The sequence below is a fragment of the Scyliorhinus torazame genome, chromosome 7, assembly GCF_047496885.1.
Source record: "Scyliorhinus torazame isolate Kashiwa2021f chromosome 7, sScyTor2.1, whole genome shotgun sequence".
In the NCBI taxonomy this organism is placed as follows: Eukaryota; Metazoa; Chordata; class Chondrichthyes; order Carcharhiniformes; family Scyliorhinidae; genus Scyliorhinus; species Scyliorhinus torazame.
In genome coordinates this window covers 53,969,806-53,984,813 of record NC_092713.1, presented here as the reverse complement: position 1 = coordinate 53,984,813, position 15,008 = coordinate 53,969,806, and the positions used below count along the sequence as shown (strand labels likewise).

The following is a 15,008-nucleotide window of genomic DNA, read 5'->3' as shown; positions in this document are numbered from 1 at the left end:
CGTCTATTAACTACCATTTCTGGACCACACATGGGAATTCCGTCAGTTGCCACTAGTAGAATGCAAAGATCGGCATTGCTTTTGTCTGCGCATACTTATTCCATTAAGTACCAACAACCAAATCTACATGGAAATGCAGATAAACTTTCAAGATCACCACTGCCAGGTAGTTCATCAGTCTGCTCAAATGGGAACATCTTCTACTTTGAACAAGTAGACCACACACCAATCACTTCTAAACAAGTGAGGAAATACATTTGGAGCGATCTGATACTCACAGAAGTGGATATGGTAGTATATGGGGAAACTTCAGAACTAGCTCCTAATCTGAAATCCGACAATCCCAGGAGATTGGAGCTGTCAGCATAGTCAGGGTGTCTTCTATGGGGACTCAGAGTAAGTATTCCAACAGCATTGAGAAACGGGTGTTAGAGAATCTACATGAGGGCCAATCGGAGTCGTATACATGAAGGAAATAGCGAGGAGTTATTCCTGGAAGCCTCCACAACGCGGAAATTGAAGAGAAAGCTAGAACGTGTTCTTCCTATGCAAAGGTAAGAAACCTGCCATCCAAAAACCGTTGCCTCCATGGGAATGGCCCGAAGAGGTTTGTCAACACATGCATGTGGATTTTGCAGGACCTTTTGAAGGATATATGTTCTTGGTAACAGTCAATGCTCACACCAAGTGGCCAGAGATCACTGTGATGGAAGCTACTTCATCGGAGAACACTATTGAGAAGCTAGAAGTGTTCAGTCATTTTGGATTGCCTGAACAAGTGGTAAGTGACAACGGACCTCAATTTGTCTCACAAGAATTCAAATGTTTATTACAAGAGAATGGTATTGAACATGTGAAGTCTGCATCATACCACCCTGCTACTAATGGACAAGCAGAAAATCTCATCCAAACTATGAAACATACCTCGAGAGCACCAGGGAGCAAGGTTCACTGATCAAATGCCTTAACAAGTTCCTACTGGTCAGCATCGTAGCACGGTAGCACAGTGGTTAGCACAGTTGCTTCACAGCTCCAGGGTCCCAGGTTCGATTCCCGACTTGGGTCACTGTCTCTGTGGAGTCTGCACGTTCTCCCCATGTCTGCGTGGGTTTCCTCCGAGTGCTCCGGTTTCCTCCCACAGTCCAAAGATGTGCAGGTTAGGTGGATTGGCCACGCTAAATTGCCCCTTAATGTCCTTAAAAAAAATGTTTAGGTGGGTTTACTGGGTTACAGGGATAGGGTGGAGGTGTGGGCTAGGGTGGGGTGCTCTTTCCAAGATCCGGTGCAGACTTGATGGGCCAAATGGCCTCCTTCTGTACTGTAAATTCTATGACTCTATGGCATATAGGAATACCGCACATTCCACGATCACGATTTCTCCTGCATTACTAATGGTGAAAAGACAACTACATCCCACTTTGATCTGTTGAAACCTCCGAAAACGACTGTCTCCCTCCTCCTCCTCCTCTCCCGGCCGACCGGAAGTTCCGTTGCAGCCCGGCGGCGGCGCGCGCGAGCGTCTTCCTTCCAGAGGCTTCTAGTGAGGGAGGATCGGCGGTGGAGCGGGCGATAAATCTCAACCAAAAAGAAATTAATCGGCAGCAACCGGCTGTAGGAAATCCGATAATTTAACCGTCTAATAGAAATGGATGCCCAGAAGGACTTGCAGCCACCAAAACAACAACCCATGGACTATATTTGTGGAGAATGTCATACTGAAAATGAAATTAAAGCCAGAGATCCTATCCGATGCCGAGAATGTGGTTACAGAATAATGTACAAGAAGAGAACAAAAAGATTGGTTGTTTTTGATGCTCGATGAAATTCAATGTTTTTCTTAAACTTGAACTAACAAGAATTGCTATGTTTACCATTCAACTTGGTCACATATGTAAATTTCACCAGGCAGAAAGGCTTTGATATTTTTGTGTTAATATAAAATATTGCTTGTATCCTTCAAATCTAGACTATTTGCAAGACCAGTTTTGTTTTATTGATGAAAATAAATGCTTCCATGTAGTTGATACTTTCCAAAAAAAAAGAAACCTCCGAAAACTAAAGAGATTGTACAACAGCAAGTATAAATGGAAAACAAGGCAAAGCATACTTTTCCACCAAAGACAAGGGGCTGGATTCTCCCAAAATGGGACTATGTACCCACGCCGGCGTAAAAACGCTGGAGTTTTATCCTGGTGTTTCCTGCAAAAAAGATCAGCTAATTCAATGCCCTGCAGGGAGCTAGCAGGCACCCAGAGTAATTCATGCAGCTTTAGCTGCGGATGCGGGCCCCCGCACTTCCGGTTTTGAGTCCACTCATGCGCACGGCGGCTGCCTCAAGCGGCCGTGCCGAGCGCCATGGCGGACTCGGACCATGGAGACAGACTGAAAACTTAGAACCCCGATTGGCCACGCACCCAAGGATCTGATCGTGCGGATATTAACCGCAGGTAAAAACATATAAAGTGATGACTTGACCCTTCCTACAACCCTACACTAACACACTCTTGAGGAAAGCAACACCTCACCTTCTGTTCCTGCGTCTTTAGCTCAGTCGGCTAGATAGCTGGTTTGTGATGCAGAACAAGGCCAGCAGCGCGGGTTCAATTCCCGTACCAGCTTACCCGAACAGGCGCCGGAATGTGCCGACTAGGGGTTTTTCACAGTAACTTCATACTTGTGACAATAAAAGGTTATTATTATTAACACCAGTTAAACCAAACACTGACGACATTAGTGCAAGGACAAAAACGCCAGAGGTGACCACCAGTGTGAAGAAGGTGACGTCAGAGGTACGCCATCAGCCAGAGAATGGTGACCTTCAGACCATTTTACTTATTGACTGTAGTTCATGTTGAATTTGTTTTGAATTCATCGGAGGTGTTCAATTTAACGGAAGAGGAAATGCTATGTATTTGCATTAATTCTTATTAGCTCTCATGAACTCTGTTGTATTAATGTATTCACCAGAAGCAGCATCGGAGGTTTCAACAGATCCTAACGCGGAAAACAGAGAGGAAAGAACAGCCACGTAAGAGATCACAATCTGTAAATAAAACTCTGTTGTTTTAAACCTCCATGCTCCAGAGTATCACACCTTCAAAACACAACATTTAGCTTTGCAGAGTAGATGCAATAAATTCTCTGAAGGCAAGATTAACATCATTGCCATTACTATGAGCGTGGGTGTGAGAACCACTGTACCATTGTGTGAATGTTTACTGCCTGTTATGCACACTAGCCTACAGGATGGTGTCAAGATTGAAACAGTTTTGGGTAGCAATAATTAGGCAGCAGGTTATTCATCCACTGTATTCCTTTTCATGGGTTCCCAAACAATCCTACCATGAACATTTTGATCCAGTGATGGTGAGGGCTGGCATTCTTCAAGCGGGGTACATTAGGGAGTATTCAAAATATCAAAGGAAAGTGCCTTACGTTCCAGACTATTGACCATAAGACACAACAGCAGAATTAGACCACTTGTCCCATCGGGTCTGCTCCGCCATTCAATCATGGCTGATATTTTCTCATCCCCATTCTCCGGCCTTCTCCCCATAACCCCTGACCCCTTACTAATCAAGAACCTAGCTACCTCTGTCTTAAAGATACTCAGTGACTTGGCCTCCACAGCCTTCTGCAGCAAAGAGTTCCACAGATTCACCACCCTCTGGCTGAAGAAATTCCTTCTCATCTCTGTTTTAAAGGATGGTCCCTTCAGTCTGAGGCTGTGCCATTGGGTTCTAGTTTTTCCTACTAGTGGAAACATCCTCTCCACGGCCAGGCCTCGCAGTATCCTGTAAGTTTCAATAAAAAAAACCCTCATCCTTCTAAACTCCCAATGAGTGCACACCCAGAGTCCTCAACCATTCCTCATATGACAAGCTCTTCATTTCAGGGATCATTCTCTGGACCCTTTCCAAGGCCAGCACATCATTCCTTAGGTACGGGGCCCAAAACTGCTCACAATACTCCAAATGGGGTCTGACCAGCGCCTTATACAGCCTCAGAAGTACATCTCTGCTCTGTATTCTAGCCCTCTTGACATGAATGCTAACATTGCATTTGCCTTCCTAACTGCTAACTGAACCTGCACGTTAACCTTAAGAGAATCGTGAACAAGGACTCCTAAGTCCCTTTGTTCTTCTGATTTCCTAAGCATTTTCCCATTTAGAAAAACCTCCATTCCTCCTTCCAAAGTGCATAACCTCACATTTTCCCACATTGTATTCCATCTGCCACTTCTTTGTCCACTCTCTTAGCCTGTCCAAGTCCTTTTGCAGCCCCCCTGCTTCCTAAATACTACTTGTCTCTCTGCATATCTTTGTATCATCTGCAAATGTAGCAACAGTGCCTTCAGTTCCTTCTTCCAGATCATTTATGTATATTGTGAAAAGTTGTGGTCGTAGCACCGACCCCTGAGGCACACCACCAGTCACCGGCTGCCTTCCTGAAAAGGACCCCTATATCCCCACTCTCTGCCTTCTGCCAGTCAGCCAATCCTGTATCCATGCCAGGATCTTACCCTTTAACACCATGGGCGCTTAACTTACTTAACAGTCTCCTATGCGGTACCTTGTCAAAGGCCTTCTGGAAATCTAATAAATGACGTCCACTGGTTCTCCGTTGTCTAACATCCCTGTTACCACCTCAAAGAACTCCAACAGATTTGTCAGACATGACCTCTGCTTGACGAAGCCGTGCTGACTCAGTCCTATTTTATCATGCACTTCCAAGTACTCCACAATCTCATCTTCTTGCCTCCAGTGATTCCTGAAAGATCATCACCAATGCCTCCACAATCTCCTCAGCTATCTCTTTTAGGACCCTGGGGTGTAGTCCATCCGGTCCAGGTGATTTATCCATCTTCAGACCTTTCAGTTTCCCCAGAACCTTCTCCCTAGTGATGGCCACTACACTCGCCTCTGCCCCCGATTCTCCTGGAGCTCTGGCATCCCACTGGTGTCTTTCACCGTGAAGACTGAACCAAAGTAACTATTCAGTTCCTCTGCCATTTCTTTGTTTCCTATTATTAGGAAACTTCTCCAGCCTCATTTTCCAGTATTCCAGTGCCTATTTCTGCCCCTCTCTTACCATTTTTAATTGAAAGAAACTCTTCCTATCTTCTATTATGTTACTAGCTAGTTTACACTCATATTTTGTCTTCTCCCTTCCATATTGCTTTTATAATTGTCCTCTGCTCACTTTTAAAGGCTTCCCAATCCTCTGGCTTCACCACTAATTCTCGTCATTTTATATGCTTTTTCTTTTGCTTTTATGCTGTCCTTGACTTCCCTCATCAGCCATGGATGCCTCATCTCCCCTTAGCATGTTTCCTCCTCCTTGGGATGAATTTCTATTGTGTCTCACGAATAACCCCGCAAAACTCCTGCCACTGCTGTTCCACTGTCTTCCCTGCTGGGCTCTCCTTCTAGTCAATTCTGGCCAGCTCCTCCCTTATAATAATAATAATAACCTTTTATTGTCACAAGTATGATGTTCCTTACGTCTTTGTAGTTATCTTTATTTAATTGTAATACCGTTACATCTGATTGCAGCTTCTCCCTCTCAAACTGCAGGGTAAATTCTATCATATTGTAGTCACTGTCCCGTAAGGGTTCCTTCACCTTATGTTCCCTAATCAAGTCTGCCTCATTACAGATCACCAAATCCAGAATTGCCTGTTCCCTAATAGGCTCCTTCACAAGCTGCTACAAAAAAACAAATTCCTTTTCTTGGGATCCACAACCAATTTGATTTTCCTAGTCCACCTGCATACTGAAGTCCCCCATGATTATTGTAATATTGACTTTTATACATGCATTTTCTATCTCCTGATTTATTTTCTGCCCCACAGCCTGACTACTGCTAAGGGGCCTGTACATAACTCCCATCAGGGTTTTTTTACATTTGCGATTCCTCAACTCTACCCACAGAGATTCTATGCCTTCTGATCCTATATTGCTTCTTGCTATCGATTTAACTTCATTCCTTACGAACAATGCAACCCCGCCCCCTTTGCCCATCTGCCTGTCCTTTCGATAGGGCACATCTCCTTGGATATTGAGGTCCCAGCCCTGATCCCCTTACAGCCACGTCTCTGTGATGCCCACAACATTGTACCCGGCAATTTCAATGTGCGCAACAAGCTCATTTACCTTGTTCCGTATACTGCGCGCATTTAGGTACAACAGCCTCAGTCCTGCATTGACCACCTCCTTTCTCATATTTATCACCTTTTTTGCTCTGCCTGAGGTTAGATTCTTGCCACGTTCTATACTCTGTTCTATTACGTGGTCTGGAAACTTTACTAACCTCTCCTGAGCCCTCAGCTCCTTTAACTAGTTTAATGTCCTTGTCATTAACTTGCACTTCTACCCTCTCCCCTTTAACTTTGATTTTCTAATTCTCCATACAACTAACCCCCACCCCCACCATTTAGATTAAAGCTCTAACTACAGCCCTAGTTATACGATTCGCCAGGACTTTGGTCCCTTGGACTGGTATCAAATTTAGTTACTGTCTACTTTCTTCTGAAAGCTGATTAATTTCAAAAAATATTTTTAAGAGAGCGAGTGTCATATTTTTCCCAGAGCTACTGCATCGATTTAGTTCCTGAAAATCCTGTTCCACAGGTTTCACTTTACGACCTGCATATTCTCACCAAACCCAATACCTTCAGCATTGCAAACCATCATGATCATGTGAAATCAACTCTGCTGGTCTGGAAACTACATCAGCTAGAATATAATAAGCTCCAAAGCAGATCATCTTTTTACAACATGAGAATGGCACCAATCTCGAGGACAGAGGAAATGTTTTTAGAACACTCCAGAAGCCTCAATGAAAAAGGGACAAATGGACCTGGTACATAGAAGGAACTTGCCATTAATTGTTCTGTGTGTGATGCACTATCAATTACTACGAGACGAGAGTAGAGAATAATCAAGGCTTTATTAAGCAGAGATGTGTGGCCTCCTGCAGCTGCTACCAGAATGGGAGCAGCTCTGGTGTGCACACACATTTATACTCCGCTGCTGGGTGGAGCCAGCAGGCAGGGATTTACCCCCGTACCTCTAGTACAGGAGCCTTACCGTATTACATCTACTTTACCATTATTAAAACTACTATACAATCAGTGGTGACCACCACATTCACCCCCTGTTAAAAAGGACTACAGCGGGGCTGGTGGAAACATTTGCAGTTTGGTGGAAAGATTTACAGTTCAGGCAAACTTTACAAGTTCAGCCAGTCGAGTGCCTTGATCCAAAGCTGTGATCGCCTCCGTCCCGGTGGTGATGCGGGCGCCGACTTGGTCGCCTGTGACTCCGGGAGTGTATTGTCCTCGTCGTCATCCCCGGGAGGAACCAGTGGGAGGACGGATCATCCTGGGGCGGGGGCTGTTGTGAGGTGCGCTGGGGGGAGGGCGAGTGGCACCGGGGCAATTGGAGGGGGGGTGTCAGGGGGTGGGCCGTGGGTGGGGATCCAGCTGGTGCCAGGTCCCGGAGGGAGTCTGTGCCCTGGCGCCCATCAGGGTACGCCACGTAGGCGTACTGCGGGTTCGCTGGCAGGAGTTGTACTCGTTCGACCAACGGATCCGCTTTGTGGGTCCGCACGTGTTTGCGGAGGAGGACAGGGCCAGGAGCTGCCAGCCATGATGGGAGCAAAACCCCGGAGGTAGACTTCCTGGGGAAGGCAAAGAGAAGGCAATGGGGGGTTTCATTAGTTGCAGTGCAGAGTAGTGATCGGATGGAGTGGAGCGCGTCGGGGAGGACCAATGCCGGCGGGAGACCGGGAGAATTTTAGACCGCAGGGCCAGCAGGACGGCCTTCCAGACCGTCCCATTCTCCCTCTCCACCTGCCCGTGTCCCTGGGGGTTGTAGCTGGTCATCCTGCTCGAGGCAATGCCCTTGCTGAGCAGGAACTGACGCAGCTCATCGCTCATAAAGGAGGATCCCCGGTCGCTGTAGGCGTAAACAGGGAAACCAAACAGGGCGAAGATACTGTTGAGTGCTTTAATGACCGTGGCAGAAGTCATATCGGGGCATGGGATGGCGAAGGGGAATCGGGAGTATTCATCAACCATGTTCAGGAAGTACGTGTTTCGGTTGGTGGAGGGGAGGGTCCCTTTGAAGTCCATGCTAAGGCGTTAAAAGGGGCAGGAGGCCTTCACCAGGTCTGGCCGGTAGAAGTGCGGTTTGCACTCCGCGCAGAACTGGCAGTCTCTGGTGATAGCACTGACCTCCGCAATGGAGTAGGGCAGGTTGCGGGCCTTTATGAAGTGAAAGAACCGGGTGACCCCCAGGTGACAGAGACCATCGTGTAGGGCCCAGAGTCGGTCCACTTGTGCGCTGGCACGTGTATCTCGGAATAGGGAATCGGGGGGGTCGTTGAGCTTCCCGGGGCGATACAAAATCTCGTAATTGTAGGTGGAGAGCTCGATCCTCCACCTTAAGATTTTATCATTTTTGATCTTGCCCCGCTGTGTATTATTGAACATGAAGACAACCGACTGTTGGTCAGTGAGGAGAGTGAATCTCCTGCCGGCCAGGTAATGCCTCCAATGCCGCATAACTTCCACGATGGCTTGGGCCTCCTTTTCGACAGAGGAGTGCCGAATTTCGGAGGCATGGAGGGTGCGGGAAAAGAATGCCACGGGTCTGCCTGCCTGGTTGAGGGTGGCGGCCAGAGCCTAGTCCAAGGCATCGCTCTCGATCTGAAAGTGGAGGGACTCGTCGACTGCGTGCATCGTTGTCTTGGCGATGTCTGCCTTGATGCGGTTCAAGGCCTGGGGCGCCTCAGCCGTCAGGGGAAAAACTGTGGAGTGAATGAGTGGGCGGGCCTTGTCCGCATAGTTCAGGAGCCACTGGGCATAATAGGAGAAAAACCCCAGGCATCGTTTCACGGCTTGGGGCAGTGGGGGAGGGGGAGTTCCCTGTGGGGGCACATGCAGTCGGGGTCGGGCCCTAGAACTCCGTTTTCCACAACATAGCCAAGGATGGCTAAGCGGTTGGTGCGGAACACGCACTTCTCCTTATTGTATGTGAGATTAAGGAGTTTGGCGGTGTGGAGAAATTTGAGGTGGTTAGCGTCGTAGTCCTGCTGATCGTGGCTGCAGATGGTGACGTTATCTAGGTACGGGAAGGTGGCCTGCAGTCCGTACCGGTCAACCATTCGGTCCATCTCACGTTGGAAGACCGAGGACCCCGTTAGTGACGCCGAAAGGAACCCTAAGGAAATGGTAAAGGTGGCCATTTGCTTTGAACGCAGTGTATTGGCGGTCTGCCTTGCGAATGGGGAGCTGGTGGTAGGCAGATTTCAGGTCCACTGCAGAAAAGACCCGGTACTGTGCAATCTGATTGACTACATCAGATATGCGTGGGAGGGGGTACGGATCGAGCTGTGTGTACCGATTGATGGTCTTACTGTAGTCAAAGACCATCCTGTGTTTCTCCCCAGTCTTTACTACTACCACTTGGGCTCTCCAGGGGCTGTTGCTGGCCTCTATGATGCATTCCCACAGTAGCCGCTGGACCTCCGACCTGATGAAGGTCCTGTCCTGTGCGCTGTACCGTCTGCTTCTGGTGGCGACGGGTTTGCAATCTGGGTTGAGGTTTGCAAACAAGGAAGGTGGATCGACCTTAAGGGTCGTGAGGCCGCATACGGTGAGGAGTGGTAGGGGTCCGCCGAATTTTAGAGTTAGACTTTGGAGATTGCATTGGAAATCCAGGCCAATTAACAGGGCAGCGCAGAGGTTGGGGAGGACGTAGAGTCGGAAGTTGCTGAACTCTACACCCTGGATGGTGAGGGTGGCGATGCAGTACCCCTGGATTTCAACGGAATGTGATCCGGAGGCCAGGGAGATTCTCTGAGTAACGGGGTGTACCGCGACGGAGCAGCGCCTTATCGTAGAGGGGTGGATGAAGCTTTCCGTGCTCCAGGAGTCAAGAAGGCAGGAAGTCTTGTGCCCATCGATTTTCACTGTCGTCGTCACGGTTGTGAGGCCAGGACTGGTCGAGGGTGATGGAGGTGAGCTGCGGCTGGTACTGGTAGGCCCTGGGCTGGTCGGCGGTGGTGGCACGCGATGAACGGCCAGACGAAGTCCCCGACGAGCAGGGGTCCTGAGGCGCCGTCCAAAATGGCGCCGAAGATGGCGGTGCCCACGGGTCGCACATGGTCTGCAGGGAAGATGATGGCGGCGCCCACGGGCTGCACGTGGTCTGCGGGGACGAAAATGGTGGCGCCCACGGGTCGCACATGGGGGGGGGTGTAGGAACGCTGGGTCTAGAGGCGGCAGCGATCGACCGGGCCTGGCACACAGCAGCAAAATGTCCCTTCTTTCCGCAGGTCTTGCAGGTTGCGCTCTGCGCCGGGCAGCGGTGCCGGGGGTGTTTGGTCTGCCCGCAGAAGTAGCATTTGGACCCCCTGGGGTTGGCTAGCTGCCGCGCGGCGTAGGCTTGGGGTGGGCTGGGTGCGGCAGCTGGTGGGGCCCACGATGTCCATGAGGACGCCGTGCAGTCGGGGGCGTACGACTGTACGTTACGGGAGGCTATTGTTAGCGAGTTCGCGAGCTGCCTGGTTGCCGCAAGGTCAAGCGTACTCCCTTCTAATAGGCGCTGGCGGATGTATGCCAACCCCATGCCCGTAACAAAAGCGTCCCTGATTAAAAGTTCCATATGTTCGACTGCCGAAACTACCTGGCAGTCACAATTCCTCGCCAGGATGAGCAGAGCACGCCAGAAATCGTCTAAGTACTCACCGGGGTGTTGCTGTCTCGTGGACAGGAGGTGCCTGGCGTAGAGTTTATTAATCGACCGCATATAATGTCCTTTCAGGAGCTCCATTGCTTCAGTGTAAGTGGGCGCATCCCGGATAAGGGGAAAAATATCAGAGCTCACCCGTGAGTAAAGGACCTGGAGCTTCTGTGCGCCCGAGGGTTGTTCAGTCGATGATCGGAGGTAGCTTTCGAAGCAAGCTAGCTCGTGGTCGAAGGCCGACGTAGCGTTGGCTGCTTGAGGGGGTAGCAGTAGGCGATCAGGCTTGATACGAAGTTCCATCACTGTAATATCTCTGCTTAATAAATTGATGCACTATCAATTACTACGAGATGAGAGTAGAGAATAATCAAGGCTTTATTAAGCAGAGATGTGTGGCCTCCTGCAGCTGCTACCAGAATGGGAGCAGCTCGGTGTGCACACACATTTATACTCCACCTGCTGGGCGGAGCCAGCAGGCAAGGATTTACCCCCGTACCTCTAGTACAGGAGCCTTACCGTATTACATCTATTATACCGTTATTACAACTACTATACAATCAGTGGTGACTACCACAGTGTGGATGCGCCATATCCAACAAACCAAATCACAGTCAAAAACTGACCACATAAATTCTGCTGAGAAGCCACAAAACTGGCTCGAGAACACACCTCCCTCAGTGCAAGTCTTGTCCTCTGCTCAAAGACCTGTTGCTCCAGGATTGGCCTGCTGAGTCACCTGAGGACACACAAATCACAATACCTGCCAGACGTCATCCTTGTTTCGACGATGACAACGATCAGCCACCAGGCAAGTTCACACTTCAGCAGGTTCTACAACAGTGAATACATTTTTCAAGAGCAACACCATCAATAGCACCTACAAACACTTCAGACACAAGTCATTTGACCTAGATGACAATCCAATATAAGAGACCATCAAAAGATTGATCAGCCCATCTAGCTCACTCTATCTGGTCCACATAGAGGATCGACTTAGACCATTTTCAACTCCGCCTCTGTCAATATCAGGTTTTGTGTGCCATATTCATAGTAATAACAATATTTATTAGTGTCACAAGTAGGCTTACATTAACACTGCAATGAAGTTACTGTGAAAATCCCTAATAGCCACATTCTGGCGCCTGTTCGGGTACTGAGGGAGAATTCTAAATGTCCAATTCACCTAACAGCACATCTTTCGGGACTTGAGGGAGGAAGCCGGAGCACCCAGAAGAAACCCACACAGACATGGGGAGAATGTGCAGACTCCGCACAGTGACCAAAACCGGGAATCGAACCCGGGTCTCTGGTGCTGTGAAATAACAGTGCTATCCACTGTAATGATGAGTAGAAGAGGACATTTACTGAGTATAGTGCACCGAACTAATACTTTTTGATTACTTTACTAAGTAAAGCTACTTCAGCACTTGGTACAATGTAGTCACATTTGAAGTGCATGTTTAACTTACATGTAAAGATCAAGGCCTGAATTCTCCTGCTTCCCGCTGCCAACAGCGAGAATTGCGTTTGGGCGGAGACTATCGCACAATGGAAAAATCGTGATTTGTGCCTGGTAATGATTCCGATGCCATGGTCCGGTCCCCCGCTGGCAGCATAATGGCAGGGTTAATGAATTTGCACTCTGCGCTGGTGGGTCCATGCAAAACCGTAATTTACATGGATTTAAATCTCATTAGCAGGTTGGACACTTCATGCTCCATCTTTCCATTATGCTCCACCCTACTCAGGCTACCTGTCTGGAAACCCTCCTATCCCAACGGTACCATGAAGAGGATGGACGTGGCCATGCTCAATCACTGGCCCACCAGGTGTTGCCACTCCTCAATGCACCCCTCAGAAGTGCAGTCCCACTGCACAGGAAGCAGGGGATTCACAGAGCTCAACCCAACCAAAAGACACCTGCATTGAGGCCTTTGGAATCTTCCTTGGTACTCTGCCCCTCTCAGAGCAGAGGCCTCACCAATGACCCCACGCCTCAGGATCACGAGCTGTCTCCGCCTGATGAGGCTGGTAGCACTGACTGACGCTGTTCATGAGGGCAGACTTGAGTCTGCAGTCCACCCTGGGGAAGATGGTGTCCCTTCTCTCCTCATTCACACGAGCAGTGGATCCACTTCAGACTTCCGAAATCGGGGGCAGGTCTTCTCTGAGTCATCATCATGGCTGCAATGAGTGTGGAGTGAATGGAGCGCTTAAAAGCAGCTTCAACTGGCAGGATCTTTCGCACTAATTCCGGCCCTAGCACTTACACCACCCACTGGCTGGGTATTGCTTCCAATTCATGCCTGCAGTGCTGGCCCATTTCCATGTCCTGAATCGTGGAACGAATAGAGCCCCTAAACGGAAACGTGGAAACGTGAATTGCATGCTATTCAGTTCCGGCGGGAACATGTGAGGCGGGATTCGCTGATTGCCGGCGCCGCAATCGTGTTCGGCGATTGGCTGGAGAATCCATTTTTACACCGAAATCAGTGGCGGCGCCATTTTTCAGATGCTCCACCCCATCAAAAATGGCATAATCGGTAAGTACGGCGAACGCCGTTGGGACGGCCTCAGGACATCACCTGAGGCCCTCCCCCGATGCTACGCCAACGGCGTCAGTCGCGTGTGCTCACAGTTTTCGGGAACCTCGCATGGTGGCTGTGGGCTGTGCCCAGCGCCACCACAGTTGGGGGTGGGAGCCGTTCCGCTGGCCGGGATGGCTTCGGTGGGGGCTGGGGGGACTAGTGTGGGGTGGTCCAGGGGGGGCACTATCTGGAGGCCGGGCTCGCGAGCGGCCACCGCAGGTTGCCGCCGTGCGGGTGCGCGGCCACAGACCCGGAGATTCTCCATCCGTATCTGCAGATGGAGCTGGGAGATTTACGTGGCGCGGCTGCTAGCCCCCCATTGGGTGGAGCATCGGTGCAGGGGTGGAGCCAACTTTTTGGGCGTAAGACTAGGCACATGCTCCGGACATAGTTTTAAAATCAGAGAATCCATCCCGTAGTCTCTCAAAGGGAGAATCCAGACACAGATTAATTGGCTCCCTTCAGTTATCATTATGTACTCTGGTTAAAAGAACTAGTTAATACTACTGTGATGATTTGCAAATTTGACAGTCGTACAAAATAAACTGTAGGTATTTATCACTGTATTTATAGTATCTTTTATGTCAGAACCTCAACGTTAAAGAATGAGCAGAATTATTGGTTTTGATGTTGATGGGGCTTAAAGCCAGGTGGTTGAAACCGCACTCAAATTATTTGGAAAGCTATGGTCTGAACCAGGATTCTCGGTAAAGTCAGCAACGCCTGAATGACGATTAGGACTTGCGCACAAGACTCACATTCGTTGTAACAAATTTGTTCATTATTTAGCTCATTTGAAAGCCCGATGCTGTTCCATTAAGAACTCAGTGTATTCAAGTCCCCAGATATCATAAGTATTTATTGATTATCATGCTTCATATCATTTATCTGTAAGTAACGATTTGCCATTTTAAGAAAACATATGCTTGCATGAGATGAATCCACGAGGTTACTGAAAACGGATTAACATTCTGTCCTTTAACTATGTAACCTTGCAAGAATAAAATGGAGGAAACGTACATCTTCTGGATCACATTCTACTCATTAATAAACTATCCATTGCATTACATACGGTAAATTGATGGATAAAAGTTATTTTTCTGTATGCAAGGAGAGACTTCAAAAACTTGCTGCCAGCTACTGTCAGACCTTTCAATTACATTGCAATAGGTAACTGTTTATATTAAGGATTTACATTCTAAATGTTAACATTGGCATAAGAATGCCACAAATCATCGCATTTTTACAACATTTTCCAATTAAGGGGCAATTTAGCGTGGCCAATCCACCTACCCTGCACATCTTTGGGGTGTGGGGGTGAGACCCACACAGACACGTGGAGAATGTCAAACTCCACACGGACAGTGACCCAAGGCCGGGATCGAACTCGGGCCCTCGGCGCTGAGAGGCAGCAGTGCTAACCACTGTGCCACCATGCTGCCCACAAATCATAGCATGATGTTAAGTGGGAGTGCATGCACAGATGGTTACTAATCTTAAAAACAGTAGAGAAAGGTCAGTACAAAATACCCTGCATCTAGAACACACACCCTATCAGTTCTTAGCCTGTAAGAGGTTTGTTTAGTGTCACACATTGAATTCAAAATCTTGGTTGAGCAGTGAGTGAAATTCCATGATGACCTTTTGATAATTTGAATTTTGTTTT

The 15,008-nt window shown here is 48.6% G+C and overlaps 1 protein-coding gene and 1 pseudogene across 2 annotated transcripts in view; one reads left to right on the top strand and one right to left on the bottom strand.

Moving 5' to 3' along the window:
• Positions 1-15,008, bottom strand: part of LOC140426227 (BTB/POZ domain-containing protein 19-like) — a 253,562-nt gene that overhangs the window by 179,122 nt on the left and 59,432 nt on the right. The gene's annotated exons all lie outside the window — the stretch shown is intronic.
• LOC140426228 (DNA-directed RNA polymerases I, II, and III subunit RPABC4 pseudogene) lies at positions 1,499-2,013 on the top strand (annotated as a pseudogene).